Source organism: Empidonax traillii, unplaced genomic scaffold (genome assembly GCF_003031625.1).
Source record: "Empidonax traillii isolate 1590-97213 ecotype Southwest subspecies unplaced genomic scaffold, ASM303162v1 scaffold413:size1348891, whole genome shotgun sequence".
Classification (NCBI taxonomy): Eukaryota; Metazoa; Chordata; class Aves; order Passeriformes; family Tyrannidae; genus Empidonax; species Empidonax traillii.
Window position 1 is genome coordinate 79,840 of NW_020955606.1, and position 19,759 is coordinate 99,598.

The window sequence follows — 19,759 nt, forward strand, 5'->3', positions numbered from 1 at the left end:
TCGAGCCCAGCAGCCTGTGAGACACTACCTCATAGCTGGTGGGTCGCTGGCAGCAGGTTTGACAAAACCCTTCGGGGATGGCTAGTGGAGGCTCTTTCCTGGCAAGTCCCAGCTTGGTTTGTTAGGTCAGTGGGGAGACAGACGGGGCTCACCACGCCACGCCCGTGCCAAGCCACACTGGCCAAGATTGGTTATGTTTTGGCTTATGTACCTTCCAGCACAGAGTTAGAAATACTGAAGGAGAGGCTGTGGTCCTTCCTTGAATAAGGGAAGGAAATTTAGGTATTGGAGTCCTCGGGAGATGCTGTTTTGCTGCCCTCTAGGCAAAGATTAAAGCTTAAAACGTGGAAACTACAGAAAATGCTGTCCTGAGCACGCCGAAGCAAAGTAAGGGGTTGGGAAGGTTGAAAGGCTTTTCATGGGACTTCATTAAGGTGTGAGTATAAAATCTGTAAAAAGATCTCTGGGCTCAGATAAGGAAGATCCAGTGGTATACAACAAAGAATAATCAGTAAAGGCATCATAATTACAAAGTTCTTTTATATTAAAATGATGTCATGTAATAGGTTGAAGAGCAAGAAGTAAATAAGCTGTGCAGATCTCCTTTATCTAAATAATTGTTTTCTTATGCGTTAGGCTGAAAACTTCTCATATAATTGCTGTCCTTTAATGGTAAAAATGCATTCAATAAAGACTGTGAAACTATTTTAACATTTCAGTAGTAGCTTCATCAGGAGGATCCCAGAGTGCATCGCTGAAATGCAAATTTGAGGGAACCATGGAAATAGAGACCAGGACACAGAACGAGGGCTTAATGGGGAGTGTGTCACCACAGGGCTCTGTGGCGAATATATAACCTTATTTTTGTAAGAACTATTGTATGGAGATTCAGATTTTTTAAACGAAGATATATAATTGTATGACTTCAAGTGTTGAGTATTCTCTTACAGAACTGTTCCTTGAGGATAAATCTTCATTTCTCTCATGTGAAGAGCTATGCCGAGATCCGCCCGTGGAAAATTACATTCTAGGAGCAAGAATCACAAAGAGCCTTTGCTTTCAGACTTTTCTTTAAGAGGTCCACAGCATAATGAGCAAAATGGAATGAAGTGTATTAACCTTTGAAAGATGAAAGGTAATCAGGACTGAACCAGTGCTCCCCGTGGTTAGACCACAAGCTCTTATGAAAGCTTTATGATCAGTCTGTGTGTGTATCTCAACAGTTCCTAGGGAGACATTTCCATAGGCCATATGCTACTGGATAGAAAAAAAAAAAAATAGTTGATCCTGAAGTGTTAAAGTCTCATCTCCTAAACCAAAACAGATACAGTGACCTTAGGAACAATTGGCTCTTGACTGCTACCCACACAATGCAGAAAATGTTAAGGAGGTGGAAAATGAGCTCAAGTTTCTAGTTTCCATTATTTGTGAATCAACACATTATTGTATTGTGAATGTTTGCTTCTCTTCTGTCTTTGTAAGCAAAAGATCAAATTATTTTCTCAGTTTATCAGGCTAGAAGGAATGTTTTGGAGGTAATTTGGAGATTACCACAGGGAAACAATCTTTTCAACAGGGTTTCAGTGGTTTCTGTGCCAGTCTGGGGCACCGAGGCAGCTTTCCTGCGAGCTACAGGAGAGCTGTGAGCTGTGTGACCTTCCTCTGTTTGCTTGGGTGGGGGCACATCTCCATGCTGCCGTTGGATCTTTTTATCTGCTTATGCCACTGGTGACCATGACCTCCTTCTTTCTCATCTGGGCTCGAGACTGATCTGCTTGAACTACTGAGCTGCATTAGGTCTGGTTTGACTCACTGTATTTCCTTGGCTGCCAGGACTGGGAATCCCCCTCGTTCAGCAGTGCTTACCTTGGGCGACAGCCGGTGCACAGCTGTCCTTTCTCTCCTGGTGTTATCTCCACAAGAGCCATCTACGTCATTTTTAGTTGTTTGTGAGCTTTTCAGAGCTTTCAGTTTGTGCACAGTCTTGGAATGCACTTCTCATTCCCTGCATTTTTCTGAAAGCAGGACTTTAAAATACGCTCTTTGTAGGTGGATTCATGCATACTTATATTTAATTTGTCCTGTGGCTCAGGCACTTTGTTTCAGGGGGCAGTATGGATGTAGGAATGTGGTCTGGTGAACCAGAAGTGCACTTCAAGAGCAGGAACAGGTTAGGAATTATGGCTGCTCTTCACTGAAGAGAAGATGGATGTTTAATGAATGCACAGTTGTAAAAAGATTTGTATGGCAAGAATGACATTAAGCCACACTTTTGGAGTGTGTGGGAGGATGTAGGTGGCTCCTGGGGAGAGGATACATGATACACCTCTGAGATGCTGGAATGTAATAATATTTCTCCAGAGGTTCCTCTCAGCATAAATTTTCCGAAGAACTGGGGTTTGAAATTAATTCCCAGCAGAAATGTGGAAATAAGCAAAGAAAGAAAAGTACTCAGGGAGACCTGCTGGAAATGCAGAAGAGTAAACAGCCACCCAGTCCATTGTCTCCCATCCTAAAATTTCTCCTCAAGCAACAAAGTCTATATTTTCATAGGTGTGTTACCAGCAAACAAGCAATCCTTATGAGCCCAAACTCACTGCTGCAGCCACGGTTTTTAATCAGGAGCATCTCTGTAGAGATCCATGGAGAACAGAAGAGGCTTCCTTGGGGCACAAACATTGGGACTGTACCCTCAGAGGCTGAATTCTCTCCACCTGCAGAGGTGACAGTCCCCAAACACATGGGAACAACTCTTTGGCTTCTTGAGATGATACCTCTAGACTTTACCTCAAGCCCTTGCTGTGCTGGGGTCTGCATCAGCATCTGGGGTATTTCCAGATTTAAGATGTGTGAGAATTTTCCCCCCTACCCTTACCCCAGACCCTCGTGGACTGATTTCATTGCTAATGACCTCATAGTGACTAGACTTTAAATACTGGGATGGATAAGTTTAAGTAAAGGAAAAAAAAAAACCCAACAGAAAATTCAGTATCTCTCAAGAATGGTGGAGGCCTTGCTGCTGGCAGGTAAAGGCAATGGCACACATTGCTTGGTTTTTTGGCTTCTCTAGTTGGTTTAAAATTTCAGCAAGGGGTTATTGCAATGATGAGGCTGTTCAGTCCAAATTGCTTTTACCCTGAGAAAGAGCTGTTTATCTGTTTGGAAGAGGAGGACTCATCAGTGCTGGAAAGATTTCATATACCTGGTCTCAGGATCTCTTTCCCCCTCAGCTGCTGGAACGTGAAACCTTCCAGCTGCCTCTCACCACACTTTGCTCAGAGAAGAGAAAATATTACGAATGAATGTTTCTAAATCCCTCATTCAGTGCACTGAGGGCCAGAGCCTGAAGTAAGACTCCTGATAAATATAGGGATCCAAATCTGGCCCTCGGAGAGCTATCATCTATTACACTCGAGCAAAGAGCGGCCTGATGTTAAGATCTGACTGCTCATTGCAAAGCTTATTTTGTTACATCAGCAGGCCACAAGGTTCAATAAACTATGTGGCCTTTATCCGTTCCATATGTACTGGCTGCCTCCTGTAGTTTCTATGTATTTACCCTGTATATGAGCTTTAAGGGAATCTGATGCCTTTAGACAGTAGAAATGCAGATAATTCTCCAGTTTGTAAAACCCCATTTAAATTTGATTCTGCATCAAAAGATAATGCCAGTAATTGCAATTTTTGTTTTCGAGATACAGGCTTCCAGAGGGGCTTGTGACTCAGAGGATTTTATAGGCATTGAAATTTGATGGATTAATTGTTAATAAAAGTTAGATTGGGTAAGTGAATACAAACATCATACTGAGTTTAGTATTTACATTGGCTCCCAAACCTTTTTAAAGGGCAGTTTTGGACTGAGATGCCAGAACAGAATTTTTGAGTTTTGCTCCTAGAAAGTTATTTAACTGGAAAACAATCCCCACCGACAACACCAGGGATTTTTTTCTTTCTCTGAGGGGTTTTGGTTTTGGTTTTTTTCAGGTTGGTTTTTTTTTTTTTTTGTATCATGTTATCACTATCTCCTATCAGGATCTCATTGTACAATAGTGACCTCTGATGTAAAGGAATCAGGAGTGCCACTTGCAAGCCCTATCATACAGCCTTACTGAGCAATTATGAACCTATTCAGCAAGAGCCAAACAACTTAGAAGGGAAGGGACATGTGTGCATGTGTGCACACCCACACGTACACACACAGACAGCTGAAAAGCTGGTGATAAAATAAAATTGAAGACCACAACACTGAGGGATCTGGAGCTGTTAATTTTTATAGCCAATACAGATACTAATATTTTATGAGGTTTGGAACTATCAGTGTAAAAAAAAATAATATCTAGCTTTAGCCTTTTTGTTTTAATACAAAGATAAAACTATCACTGGAATAGAGCAGCATTATGGTTAATAGACCTCCTCTTTATGGACAGACCTATCTTCCTGTTTCCTTTTGTCAATATTTATAAAAGCAGAAGGACATTTGTGCCTAATCCTATCCAAAATCCATGTGTTGGTTTCTTTATAGAAGCATCTCTTCTGCTCACTTATATCTTATTTCAGTTAAATAGCAGAGTTGGACTGATCCTTTCCAGTTTTATGTGTTGTGGTTGGTGAAATGACTCCCTTTGCATCAATGCAAACTCTGAAGTGACACGGGGAAATTGGATAAGAGACTTTGCCCTGCAGAATTTACATGATGGTGAACATCTGAACTCTCCAAAAATGCTGTCTTCTTGCTCTAGGGACACACAAGGGTTGTCTGATTTGAGTGCTCTCCGTCATTGTTTCAGAGGGTTACAGCAAGCCCAGAGGGATCACTGGTGGGCCAGCTGGCCATCTTTGCAGAGGGTACGAGACAGTCCTTGAGGTCAGTGGAATGAGTTGCAACAGGGTGGAAGGGAAACTGGGGAGAACCCTGGTCCCAGCTGGTGTGAGATATCCATGTCTATGACCCTTGAGAATAAATAATAAATATTAAATATTATACCTTATGAGTACTAGCAGAAACATTTATTTCCATCTTACTCGCCATATGATGCCAAAGACATAATACTTGGAAGAAGTGTGATATCGTCTTACTGATTCTCTCAGTAAGATGAGGTTTTATTTTATGTGTAGAGCAACCTATTTATTTATGTGTAGAACCATCTCAGAGGCAGGATGCCACTGAGATGGTCCACCTTCTGCTATCAGAAAACTTCAGACTTCCTCTTTACTGAACACTTATGACTGTTTGACAGCCTTTATAAATATGAAAAACTTTTTTGTCTTTCCACAGGAAAGTTGTATATCAAGACACAACAATTTGCAAAGTTTTCAAGTATTCAAGTAACGAAGGGCATGCAAACTATCCTATGGGTAAGTTCAGATTCCTGGAAAATCCTGCTAGTTCTGAGCTGGTTACAATACACTAAAACTTGCCATAAGCATGAGGACACAACAAAATCTAAGCTCTGATCTGTCCTGGTAGGAGCTTACCCTTTATGTTTTCTTACAGGATTTCATCAAAACTGCTAAAAGCCTGAGAAAAAAATTATTATGAAACAATAAGTTTTGAAACTTTCAGTAAAATAATCCCTGTTTTCCAGCTTCTGGAAAAGGAAGGAGTTTTCCAGAGTCTTTGCAATCCCAACGCAAACATTTTGGGAAAACACATATGTTTAGGAAGTACTTTGATGATATGTAAGGTTGAGTGACTTGTTCAATATATTGAAAGAAAGATGTGTATGCTTTGTAATATGAGTGCTGGCCAGGCATCAAACTTCCCATAAGGCATTCTGTCCTAGCAGCAGCCAAGAGACCTGATACTAATAATGCTCCAAGAATTCAAGGTGTTCGTTAATATTCAGCCATAATGAATGCAGCATGTGTTTTTGAATAAACTACATGCTTGAATGAGGACCTCTCATTCAAGAAGGTGAGGTGCATAGTGGAGTGATTAGAGCTGGCAAAAAGCAGTTGTTCTGTCGGGGGTGATGCCAGGCGGATAATTGTCAATGCTCACAGCGCCGCTCCTCCAGCGTCACTCGCGGGAGCAAGAAGCTGAGCTGCTTGGATGTCCCCAGCCACGCTACACTGGTAAATCCCAAAGGGGTTCCATGACTGGGAAGTCCCTGCAGGTTGGCACAAATCCCCTTTGCGTTAGAGCACCGTTGTTTTCAGGCTTGGCACATGCTCAGCTGAACGGTGAGCCTTTCTCACTCCGTTTGATTCGTTAAAATTTTACTCGCTTCCAGTAAGCTGAAAATGGCTCAGCCTTCTAGAGACCGTTTTGTTTGAGCTTCAGAGGAGAGTGAGCTTCAGTTGCAGCAGGTCAGCCCAGTAACCCACACAAGCAATGCAAAACTTTGAATTTATTATAGAGGAACGGGAAGAGGGGAATAGAACCTGAGCATTTGTTCCTTTGAGACCTGAAGTTCCACCAACCTCAAAGAGGCCTTCAGTCTTCAAAGCAAGCAGGATCTGTTCCCCAGTAATCATTCAGATGCAGCAGAATATTTCCAATGGTGAACACACAAGGGAGGTGTTTCCATCCTGATACGTGCAGGTTTTGGGCCAAAATGTCTTCAGTTGCTTAATGGGATATTTGGGTGGAGGCTCTCATCTCCATACTGGTGAAGAGATGAGATGATCTTCATGCAAGGAAGTGAGATGTTCTAATGCTCTTATCTTACTTTACATAACTCCAGATGTTAATCATCAAAAAAAAAAAAAATCCACCCCTTTTTAATATTAGGAAATTAAATGATAAGGCTTGACTTAATTTTTCAGTTTTCCCTTGATAAACCTTAACTTTGAGATGCCACTGGAGGTGGATTCACTGGACTTCTCAGTAACTTTCAGATGTAATTGCATCAGCCTAAGCGTATGTATTCATCTTTTCTCCTTATAGAGCATCTTTGCATTAAATTTAGAGTAGAAGTTCTTAAAGAATTAATTGGGAGAAGGTATTTGGTGCTCTTGTTAGGAGGAAGAAGGTAATGTTTTTAAGAAACAGCAATCTGGAAGAATAATCAAAATATATTCATGGCATTTAGCAATAGTTTAAAGAGTTTTCAGCTTTTTCATATTCAGTCAACTAACTTCATCAAAACTCCTAAAAAGTAATTTGAAGTGATTATTTGTTTCTGAAATTAGCATGGAGGGGATTTTCAAAGTGAAACCATTTTTTTTTTTTAAAGTATGACTGCATATAAAGTTGCTTATGGTTCTGCTTTCCACACCCTATAAATAATAATAATAATGATTGAAAATAACAAAATCTTCCCACTCAGACCAATTTACTGCAATTTTCTTTTCACTGTACTATTCAGTTTATTTAATCTTTGCACTATCTCTGAACTGCCTCTGGATTTCAGACACATGTATGCAGATAATTTGCACAGATGCAGATATTACACAAGATGGTCAGGGTTATCAGATACAGGCGGGTCTAATCCGTCGGTAATTTACAGTTCCTTTTTAAATTTCCACTTTCTAATAACAGTAGGAATTTTTCAGAGGACGTACCCCTGGTCTCCCATCTCCAACTGGAGCAAGAAAATCTCACGAGGTGGGAGCTGAATGCAGGATGAGCACTTCAGGGAAGGCTCCGATCTGCGTGCCACACCTCTGCCCTCTCTTGTATACAACGAAAAACCCGTCAGTGTTATTGTAAATCATGATGTCCCAGCCCAGAAGAAAACATATTTTGCACCTCATCTGGTCTAAATATTGAGTTTACGAGTGAATGTTGCTTTGCATTATGTGTTATAGATGCTTTATGTTTATTTAAGAACTCAGTTTGCAGGAATGTTTTCCAGACATGCGGTTTACCGCAATAGACAGTTGTTGATATTCTGATCCCAAGAGCATTAGAATATGTTTAGAAATTGCGACACTTTTAAAACCAGATGTTCTACATAAGCTACACAAAAAATGGGGGTGGGGGAACAAATAGAAACTGTCATTTGGCATGAAAACAGCCTGTGTTAAAGCAAAGGCAAACACATACCAAGTGAAATAAACGTGGTGAACTGCCCTCAACCCTTTCCTCCTTTTGTAACTATTTTAACAAAAGATGGAAAATCCCATCTCCCAGATGGTGTGGGAAGGGAGAAGGGAGGCTTTCAGGTCCAGGTTTGCATCTGAGGGAAGCTGCTGGATCTTGTTCCTGGGATGGATCAAACCAGAATGACAGAACTAGGCAACTTCAAGCAAGAAAAGAATGTAAATCTGGATTCAAAGCCCAGCCCAGAAATTAATTTTCTGTGTGTTTCTAAAGGTAAATGATCCTCACTGAGGAAACAAAGTTATGTCCTCGTGGTGAATGGCCACAGAAAGGTTCTTCCCAACCAGAGGCTGATGGCACATCCTGCCCTATCCTTCATGATTTGGTGGAGTCTTTCCTGTAAACAGGTGGGGGATAATCCTGCATCAGACACTGTCTCAGGGGCTGAAGTGTCTCAAAATAGCCCTGCTCTGGTGGCAAAGCATGGTTGGGCAGCAGAACAATCTGGACTCACAACCGTCATCAGTTGATGATAAACTGTCTCTTTCCATTCAATCTGTCGCTGTTTTTTCCTTCTGAATTTGAATTCTTTCCCTTGTTTATTATAAAGCAGAAGGCAAAAGAGTTTCACATACACCAACCTTAAACAAGTCGACTTGAGTCATATTACTCTGAATTATTTTTCCCCTCCTATCAAAAGTTAACATGCATTAGGGTAATCAGTGATAACACTATAGATTGGGACCTATAATAAAGATCAACTGGAAGCCAAAAGAAAAGATAACCAAGGCCCCTCTTCTTTTCTTTACAAAAGCATCTCACAGTAATGGAAACATGTTACCAGCAAGTCTGGAGGCATTTGCCTCAAAATATGTTGTTTTAAGTAACTAAAGCAGTGCATGTGTTTGCCCAAAGGTCGAAAATGTTGTATTTTTAATATTAAAGTCATGTAATGTCTGACAAATAACCTTGTTGGAAAGCCATGGGGTTTGCCAGCAGCTTTCCTCAGCGTGGAGGATCAGAGCTGCTTGGACCCTCCTGTATCTCTTCCAAGCTGTAGCAAAGCTACTCTGCACATGGATGCCGCATCTTAGCACTTTGCACAGCTGCAGAGGAATGAGCTCATTTATGAATCTGTGGTTCGTGGGAAGGAAATTTACTTACATTAGTAAAAGGACTGAAGTGCCCGACCAGCTTAGTCACCCTGCCTTCATTGAACAGGAGGCTCCTACTGCCTTCAGTGGATGTTGGACCAGTTTGTTAGTCCAGCTTCAAAGAATTAATGCAGTAGTAGGATCTGCCCACTGACTCATTGCGCTCCTCATGAGTACCTGAAAAGCCAGCTCTGAAACTCTTACTAGCTCTGCCTCACCAAAGACAATTTATGGCGGAAGTTCATGTACATATTTATTTTGTTGCTAAAGAGTTTGCTGGCATACTTCAAAGTGTGGGCTATTACCTGTTCAGGTTTATTGCCTGCTCGAGTGAATTATTGCCTACCTGAACAGGCCTGCTGAGCAATAGTTCAAATTAAAACGTGTCATTTATCATGTTCACACCAATCCAAAATGACCGCAAAACCCAAGGTGTAATTATTGCCAGGCTCTGACTGCAGAGCTATCGTAGCAGGCTCTCAACCAGTGGGGAATACTGGTTTCCTTCTTCTAGGGAAATCTGCTTCCTTCTTCATAATGAACAAATATGACCCTAACATTAGCATAATATTGTTTCAAATGCTGATATGCACCACGGAAACCAACTGAGAAATATGGGGGAAGAATGTGACATGGATTCTGTCCAAGATTAGTTTTTCCGCAGACTGCAATTTTAGACCCAAGGGGTTTTCATTAAAATTTATTCTAAACAGGTCTTGCTCTTCTCAACAATATCCAGAGAGGAGGTTGTCACACGGGCTGGAATGATGGTGCTATTTTTATTGTTGCTGTTATTATTTTTGCTACTACTATTATTGTTTACCCCAATTTCAGAAAAACAACAGCAGGGTCTCAGTACCAGCGTGGGCTGTGAATGCTTCAGTGTGCCTACAACCGTAGTAAACCAAACCTGTACATCCATTTTCTGTTCCACCCTCTTCTATCCCTGTTGCCTGCTGTGTCATCTTTTCATATTCTTTGATATATCCCAGGGTTTGTGTTCCATTTTAACCTAAAACTTGTAGAGCTGCAGCTGCCTATGGTATGTATATGACAGCAGTGAAGAGCAGCAATATATATAGTGCGCTGTTCCCTCACATCCCTCCTCAACCCTTCCTGGCTCATCCAGGGCTTTTGAGCTTTTTCTGGATAATGTAAAGCTCCTGAAGTAAAAGAAAAATAAACCCTTTTGTCTATGTCTTTACTGAAGCACTGTAAATATATATTGTAAAGCTTTCTTTTTTTTTTTTTTTTTAACTTCTTTTATTCTTGTAGGCATGAAAGGACAAGGAATAATCAGACAAGAACAAAATAGAAAGCAAAAGTCAGAAGTCTTTGCTTTAATGAAAGCATGTTGTGATAGGGGTTTTTTGCTTGTGCAAGCTTATAGGTGTAAGTACAGGGAAAAGAGGGGAATAAACCCCAAAATGGGGCTTTAGACTGATCAGAAAGCTCCTCTGGGATGCAATTGCATGTGCCCTGGGATTGAAGAAGGACCAGCACTGCAACATGTAGTCAGGCTGGCCATAATTCAAATGCAGACCTGGTTCTGAGCATCCTGATTCCTGCCTCACTTCTCTGTGAACCATTCCAGGTCCCTGCAACTTCCCAAATTATGGAGTTTGCATCCTGATCTGAATTTTGCAACTCAAGCCTACCTGTGGTTATACAGTCAGACAGAAAAGCCAACAAGCCAAGAGCAACGCCTAGTCACTGACTTTGATCTAGAAATAGTTATTATCCAGCTATCTCCATTACAAAACATCCAGTTTGCTAAACCTGGGTTATCTTCTGATTTGGCTTCATTTGATAGGCAAGAGCAGGTCTAGCATGGGAGAACTTCACATCCCGAAACGATGCATCTTTCAAAAAACTGATAAGTGATAAACCTTGCAAAACCCTTGAGTAGGAAATGACGTTGCTGTCCACCTCCCAACTCTTGTCTCTGCAGTTAATCCTAAACGGCACCGCTGGCAGCCTTTGCAGATGAGATGGAAAAGTGAGTGAATTAATGCTTTGCCCTACAAAGCTGACACTCATCACTGGGCAACAAGAGGCAATGCACTACTAAAGACAGTTCCACCAGTGAGGTTATACCAGAGAGGAGTTCAGTTCTCAAGCTATAAGCTTAATGCAGATTTTTCATGAGGGCAAATGACTGATTTTCAAACTATTTCTTTGAATTTCTGTTTCTTGGAAGCATAGTAGGAAGCTGCTGAGAGAGGAAGTCACTTTGAATTCTCTTCTTTTCGCTCCAGATTAGAAGAAGCTCTGCTTTCTCTGAAGAGTGAATTTGGGTCACAATGTAGTAGCGTTCAGTCCTCATGCTGAATTACTTGCTGAACATGTGGTAGTACTTTGCGACATGGTCTGTGGACTGGGAAGCAGGCTGAGCTCACCCAACCCATTTCATTTATGGCTTTACACGAGTAAATAAGTATGTTTTCAGCCACTCAACACAAGAATGGCTTGCAAATTGCAACCGCCATTGCCTGGCAGGTCAAAGGTTAAACTTTTCAACAGGTCAGACTACAGTGCTAATTCACCTCAGCAGTGAGTCCCAGGCAGCCTGTAATGCATATTTGTGGTGGTTGTGTTTGTATAGCATGCACATAAAATGAAAACCGTATGACAGAGGTTAGTCCTCTTAAATGGTTGTCACATTGGCTTGGGTTGTACTTTCGTACAGTTATCCATATGCTGGCCAAGATTCTGGTGGTATTTTCGTATAAATTTTATTGACGTGGTGAACTAAAATTGGGTAATTTCATAGCTATTATAATCAGCTAGTGGCCCAAGAAATGCACTGCCTAGTTTATCATGAAAATGTTGCTAACTGGTCTGGCCAGGTTCAGCTTCTAGTGGTGGCCCTCTTCCAAACGTGGAAAACCCCTTTTTCTGACACAGATGGTTCAGACAATCCTTGTGCGCTTTGTCCACACTGAGTGCTGGTGCTGTGGGCTGAGGGCTCAGCCCCTGTCTCCAGATGTATTTCCTGAAGGTTACACAAACAAGGAGCTTGTGAGAGCTTCTTGAGTTCTGTTCACAACTGCCAGAGCTCGGGCTAAGGCCTGGATTAAATGAAATATCTAAATTAGGAGTCTAAATTAGGCATATAAACTCCCTTATATATTCAGTTGGGAGAGACAGGCACTCCCAGGGATACCCTGGGGAAATGCAATTGTCCTCCGTGGGTTTCTGCCCAGCCATTGGTTCTGCAGGGAGCACAAGGTAACAAATATCCTAATGCAGGCATCTTAGTTGGGCACATGTAGTGTTGTGGATCTGGACCTGGATAGCTGCACACCATGCAAAAAAAGTCACCTCAAATTGCTTCTCCAAAGGGATCATATTCTTACATGACCTCGTGTACTCCGTGTTGGCCATTACATGCAGACATAACCCCGCGGAGAGCGTTGCCAATGTTAGCTCAGCGAGCCAAAGGTCTGTGTGTCTGAGTGACAAAAAGAAATCATTTACTGTCTTTTGTTGGCAGAGAAGTATTAAAATTTCCTCCTCCACAAGGCAGGAAGAGCAGACACAGCCCTGGACTTCCTCTCCCAGATCCTTCCTGACCAGGGTGCCCTGCTCCAAGGGAGGAGCCATGACCTTCAAAGGCCGTGTCTTGGCACATCAGGACATACTCATGTGCACAGCCCACGCTCGTTGTTCTGGTGCAAAACAGGTAAATTAAAAAACTTACCACAATAGACCAATTTTAGAAGATTTCTGCTGAAAAGTGAAATCTCAAATTGAAGAGAAATTTGTGAGTGCGCGTAGGGGAGACAACTGAGGTGTTTTGGGAAGCTCCCAGTTCCATCTCCCGGAGTTTCTCTACATCCCCGAGAAAATAAGATGAGTGCTCCCCATCTTTGGTGAAATGGTTGATGGAGCTGGCAATAGCACTCCGGTTTAACACTGACTAGAAATGATGCTTACATTTCAACAGCGTTTTTTAATAATATTTTTCATAAGTATAAGCTAAAGGAGTTACTTTCCACCAGGGTCATGGAGAGTTCACTAAATGCTGATAGACTGTATTCTGTATTAATGGTGCCAAGCTAACTGCCTCACAGAACTACCAAAGCCCTTTATTTAAAGAAATAGCACTGTATCATAAGAAAATATTTTTAAAGCTTTCCCTACTGATATTTTTTCTAAAGAGAGGGAGATCTAATTATTTATACTGAATCTGAAAGGCCTGGCATTGAATGTGTTCAATAAGATACATGCTTTATTTGAATATACATTTAAAGCAGCATGCAACACAGATGATTAAAATATTTTGTTTTCTTTTTATTTAACAGAGTATCAACCATTAGCTTCTGCAGCTAATTACTGGATTTCATAACCAACTCTTCAGAAACAGCTACAAGAATTTGGTTAAACCTTTGTACTGAGCTCTGGGTAAGGGTTTCCATGCAGCAAGAGGAGAATCACTGTATGGGTCACAGTTTCTTCTCTTCAGGAAAGCGAGGAATCCTCAGCTCATCTGTATCAGTTCACCTATAGCAGCAAGCAAGGTGACAGAGCTGAGACTTATCCCTTGACATGGGATGTTTGTTTGTCAGGTCAGGAGCTGGGAACTCATATCTGCCTGTACATAAGATTTGTACTCCCTTGCACGGGTAAAGCAAGTTAAAAATCATCCTGTCTCATACTTGTGGAAATTCCATGGTAGTGGTGGCATGAAAAGTGGGGTACTAGTTAGAAACCAGTTCTTGTTACAGTGACAAATGTGAAGAGCCCTTAAAGCAAAATTACTGGAAAAGTGGTGTAGATTGGACAGTGAACAAATCACTAGGAATAGTTTCTGCCTATCAAGGTAGTGCAATCCACTGAAAACCTCGTGTTTTGCACTGATAATTAATTCCTTGACTCCTCATTTCCAGAGTGAATCTATAAAAAAAACCCTAACCTGCTCACACTTGTCCCCTACCACATCACATTTCAAATCTATACAGTTTTAGCAGAGCTATTTCAAAGCAGAAACCCAAGGGCAATGCCAAAGAGCTGCTGCTTCCTAAGTCTTCTGCCTACTCACGATGGACCAATTTATGAAGCTGACAAAACTCACCATTAAAACGTGAAGACCATGAAAGTGTAATGTGTAATACCCAGCTAAACAAAACGACTCTTTTATCTCTGACTATTTGGTTTAACGGCTGCAGTGAGGGTGTACACAAATTTTCAAAAAAATACTTACTGCATATGCCTCTCCACTAAGGGCTGGCAGAACAGAGGTGGCATCCAGAACCTGTGATGCCTTGAGAACTGAATGTTCAGCTTCTCAGGTGATAAACTGTCCATTAATGTGGTGATTGAAATTGGATGTCATATTTAATGAGAAAACAATTCCTAGGACACTTACCTGTTACCTTTCCAGTGTGTGAAAACTGGTTCCTTTGTATTCTTTTATTGTCTGTGCTTTTGCCAAGTGTGTAAGATGGCACCAAGTGACCCCAAACAAACATGAAGTACACAGGGAGAGGATTAATCAGTCAGGCACTTAAGCATAAGCTTCATGTTAAGCATGCAACATAATGTTTTTAAAGTGAATTTAGTGGTATTATTTGTATGTTTAAAGTTAACCACTGAACTTATCAGTTGTGCTGTATCAGTGCCTAATAGCTTGTGCACTTACTTGCAAATTTAAGATACTTAATGTGTTTATTCTGGACTCTTCCTGTTGTTGTGCATCTGCAATTGTTGCCCTCAACCAAGCAGGGTAGCACAGCCCTACAGCAGCAGTGCAGGCCAGCTCTTCCTCAGCCACGGACAGGGTGACAGTAGGGAGCTGGATGTGGGCAGGGAAATGCTCATGGCAGGTCTGCAGCAGCTCTCCAGCAGCAGATCAGGTTTTTCAGAGCCCTCAAGCAAACGTACTTAGTTCTGTCATTGTGGTTTCCCTGCTGCTGTTCAGAGACAGAAGAGCTGAGCTCTGGTCCTTCTTCACTCATGGATGTTCTCCATTTGTGCCAGTCCTCTCACCTCATCCGTAGTGTGGGGAGGACATATTTAGCTGTCACAACTCCTCTGTGCACGCAGAGGTGATGGACCCCAAGACCTAGAAACATGAAACCTCCATGTAAGAGTGGCATGTGAGCTGGACCACCCCACCTGACTCCTGCTCGATTTGTATGGAAGGATGATCTGGGGAGATTTAGGCAATAAACCAATATTGCCACCCACTAATAACCAAAAAATAAATGTTCCTGAGTGATGGACTCAGCACCTTCTATTCTCACCGAAGTAAGTAGTTCCTTTGGGACTACTTTCATGTGTCTTTAGGGAACGTAACCAAATTATACCACATGAGAGCCCGTAATTTTAATGTTATGCTCTAAGGGGAAAACTATAAACATAACAGGAAAGACTGGATGTTTTCCATTCATAATTTTAGAAAGGTTTCTTCTCATCTGTACATATTAGCTTTTCAACATCTCTGGCAAGATTTAAATGAATTATTTAACTGGAACTGAAAAGCAGGTCTTACTTTTAAATTAAGGTGATAAAAGCTGTTGTATTTTTTTTTAATTTTTAAAATATTACTGTAGAAGATAAAGATCAAAACCAGACCCAAGAGATGATAAGGCCAAGAAAATACCCAACATATAACCTCCTGGCAGGAGCTGGAATAATTTGGAGAAATGACTGGCTATGATCTGAAGCACGGTCAGTAGAGTTTGGAGAATCCAGAGGTTTTAATCAGAAGCATTTCCATGTTGTGTCAGTCTTTTTTGACTGGGAGTGCAGGGTGTGTGGAGCTGGGAGTGGTGCAAGGCCATGTCAAGGAGCTCCTCCTGCAAGAGGCACGCCAAGTTTTGCGCAAAACAGGGAGAAAAGCTGAGAAAAGGCCTTGTGTAGAAAGATCAGCTTGAAATTTCCGTTCCTTCTCCTCTGTCAGTGGGAAATGTGTAAGGTATGGTGAGCCAGAACCCAGCAGGAGATTTTTGGTTCAGAAACCAAAACTGTCCTGGGAGAAGCACTCAGGCAGTTGGGTGAGCTCTGTTCATACGGTGGGGATTTGGCCAGTGTGAAACCAGGGATGTTTTTACAAGCTAAACTGACCCCCTCGAGGACAAAAAACATGGTCTGTCTCGTATGAGAGGTGGTAGCACCCACTCCCTGCTCCACACAGCTGAAAACTCCTGTTTCCTTGGATGAGGGATCTACTTTGCTGGAAAAGTCAATGATCTGAATTATAGAGCAGGAGATTTTTTACCCCCACATCCACCCCGCCCAAAAAAAACCTCTCTCCAGTATTTCCATGCTTCCCCTTTTGCCATTAAGATGAGATTTTCTCCTGCAACTGAACAGTAAGTGCTTCATAAACAGTTCCTCCGTCTGCAAGTGGACCTTGAAAATTGATTACTTTTTGTTTGTTTCTTTTAGTCTCCAAATGTTTCTGCCATTATAAGGCAGGCGGTTATTTTGCTAGGAAGGAATGTGAAGAATTAGAAAAGTTGAAAGCGATTAGGACTCTGTCTTTTAAGACAGAGCCTTTCACAAAGCCTGGCATTCAGCCTGCTCAGAGTGAGCATCATAAGACACCCTGAAGCCTTGAAATCCCTCAGTTTCAAACCCCATGGGGTGGCTTTTGCATTATCAGGGAAGAGATGATATTGCAGAGACTATTTTCTTCATATTTTAAAGGCCTCTGAGTTAATATTTATTCTAAGTAGATGTTTATTTTTGGATACTTTTATTGTTTATAGGAAGGCCACAAAGAGTTCAATGTTATGGAGAAATGGTTACTTTGTATTTATGGTTGAAGAAAAATAAGAAGAAAAAAAAAAAAGAAAGTTCCAAACAATCCTGCCCCAGTTCTTTATTTCAGGAGACAATGTACTTTCCACCCATGCACAGGCAGTGCTTTACAGACTGTATAATAAAATGCTGTTCCAGATATTGTCTAAATAGAAACAGATTTAACCCTGCTGTTGTGACTTGCATTGCTGGGTAATGAAAGTTTTCAATCTGGTTTTACTTTGTTTTATGCTTGCTGGAGAACTGCATATCCAAAAAATCCTGCCTCGTGCACAGAGACCTGTTGTTCCAATGCCATCTGTTTGTGTATAGAAGGTGAACATCCCCAGAAACAAACAAACAAACAAAAAACCCTAGGATTTGGCCTTTTCTGGTAGGCAATGAATCGCAATTCATACCCAAGAATTTCTAACCCTAAAATGCTTTGAGAAAGAGTCAAATCATTTACCTATGCAGTCATTCACTAATGGCACACTCAAAACTGCTGAAAAGACTCTTTAATTTAAGTTGGCTTTGAAAATTACCCATTGCTGTGTTACCTAAAGCAACCTCCAAGTGTTTCTCCATAGGGGAAAAGCCCTGTGATAAGAGATAGTCCCTGAAGATCTGAGAACAAAAGATGGGCAGCAGCATCTGCATATCAGGAAACGGTCCATTACTCATTAATTGCTCCATTTCCGTGCATCAGCGGGGGTCACCTTGTCACTGAGGACCAGAAAGATTATAACAATAATATAAATACTGCTTTATTTACAATTTTACAAGAAAACAACTTTCCATGTTTGTTATTATACAGAGACTGTTGTGTTTTGGTTTTTTTTTTCCCAAGTTTCCACAAATAAAACACTCTCAGAGGACAGTAGGAAGTTTGTAATTTGAAGTATTTTGCTGTGGGACTAAAGGCGTATTTCCACATGTCACAGAGCCGTGTCCAGCTGTTGGGACATGAAGTAAGGACTAGGAGGAACCACATTCTCTTTGCTCTCCTACAGATTTCCTGCATGACCTTGAACAAGTTACTGAGTTTCACTGCCTGTGTGTACAGGCAGTACCCTTTTATGCTTCCTTTTATAATCTGTGATACTCTCTTTTACACCCTTAGGTGTTTTTATATCCAGAAATGTGACCCTCATTCAGGTTCCATTAGCTCTTGTGTCAGCTACCTATTGAATGTGGTCTATGAAATTCCCTGCTCCAAAGCAGCCTGGACCCCAAACTGGTGCTGGGGGAGGATGGAGGGAGGGTATCCATGCTCAGCTGCTCCAGCATGTGCCTTACGTGGCAGGGAGTGCCAGGGGCTTGCTGGGCCTGGGGTCACTGTGGTTTTCCCGTCTGCAGATCAGAGGTATCAGGATTCACCTACTGCCTGAGAAGCTCTGTGGGGCTACACACAAGTGACAGTGAGGGCAGGCATTATTATCATGTGTCTCACAAGTGCTTGAGGTAGGCACTGTGACAACTTCCCCTAGAATTTGTGTCCACTTGAACTGCTCTGTCTCTGTAATCACAGAGCAAGAATGGGCAGGTATGACTCTGATTCTTATCGTGGAGGATTTAAACACAGCAATCACCCCAGCCCACCTCTTAGTATTCATCTTACTTATTAAAGCTTCCCAACAAGTCTCTGCAGTGATGTTATCTGCTAAATTGTGTGAGGTTTCTGATCATTAAGTGGATTGGTCTTCAAAGAGCTAAATGAAAATGAGCAATAAATATCAGTGTTACTTAGGTCATATGGTGCAAAATGACAAGGAGACCGAAAGACCTTCTGGCAACTGCAGAAAAACAAATATGCAATAGATTCACTAAAGCTTTTTGTGGGTTTCTGTAAAGTTTTCCATTCTTTTAATTAATTTTTTGAAAGCAAGTTAAAACGGAGAAGCAGGCACGGTCTTAAGAAGCAGGAGCTCCCTAAATCCCTCTGGCTGTTTTGTTCCGATGCTGTGACCTGAAGTGATGTACTTTTTACTCCTGCACTAACTTTCTTCTCTGCAGAAGGGGCATTGTAATATTTATGTATGCTCTGGGGGAAGGTATCATTATTATGGCAATTTCTCCAGTGCTTTGCACATAGACAGATGTATTTAAGAAGGTGAGCTTCCCGCTGGTGGGTGTAAACAGGAGCCTGAAGTTCTGCACCTGCAATTGTGTTTCCTGTATAAAACTGAGCACTTGTACCAGTAGCAACCTGACTGCAGAGATAAATGAGGCAGCAGCAGTTGCAGTAACTCCTGCTTGTATCTGTGTTTTCATTCATTTGGAAAAATAACCAGCCCCAACTGTTGCCAGGGCAGATTGTATCCTCAACCAAGTACTGTGAAACTCTTCCACTGCAAGTAGTATTAAACGATTGCCTGATTTCTTAGATAGTATTTTAAGGACTTATTTTTACTCAGCGAAAAAGTAATGGAAAAAAAAAAGTCAAAAGACTGCGACTTCTTATGTCTTGATTCCTCTTTTTAGTCCCTTTGTATAAAATTATGACAGCAGCCTCTGTGAATGGTGGCTTTCTCCTTGCATAAGCAGCCTAGCCCTGTGAATATTGCTCTGGTGAAGCCACACGGTCCTCCTTTATATTGTGGCAAGGGAGCAGCTCTTGTTTTTGTAGCAAGAGCTCTGAGAGCCTGATTATCCATGTATGCTTCAGCAAAGCAGGGACAAACTCTTCACCCCACTGTAAACCCACTCACCCAGTTCTCAAAGCTTTTGCTCTGGCCAGGTGAAAGATTTTCCCTGTCTCTTCATGAGCTTTTCTCCTTCTCAAGAAGCAATAGTTGAGAGGGAGAATTCATCTTTTAATAAAAGTAACAAAACTTGACTGCACTCATTTCTTTGTCTCTTTTCCTGT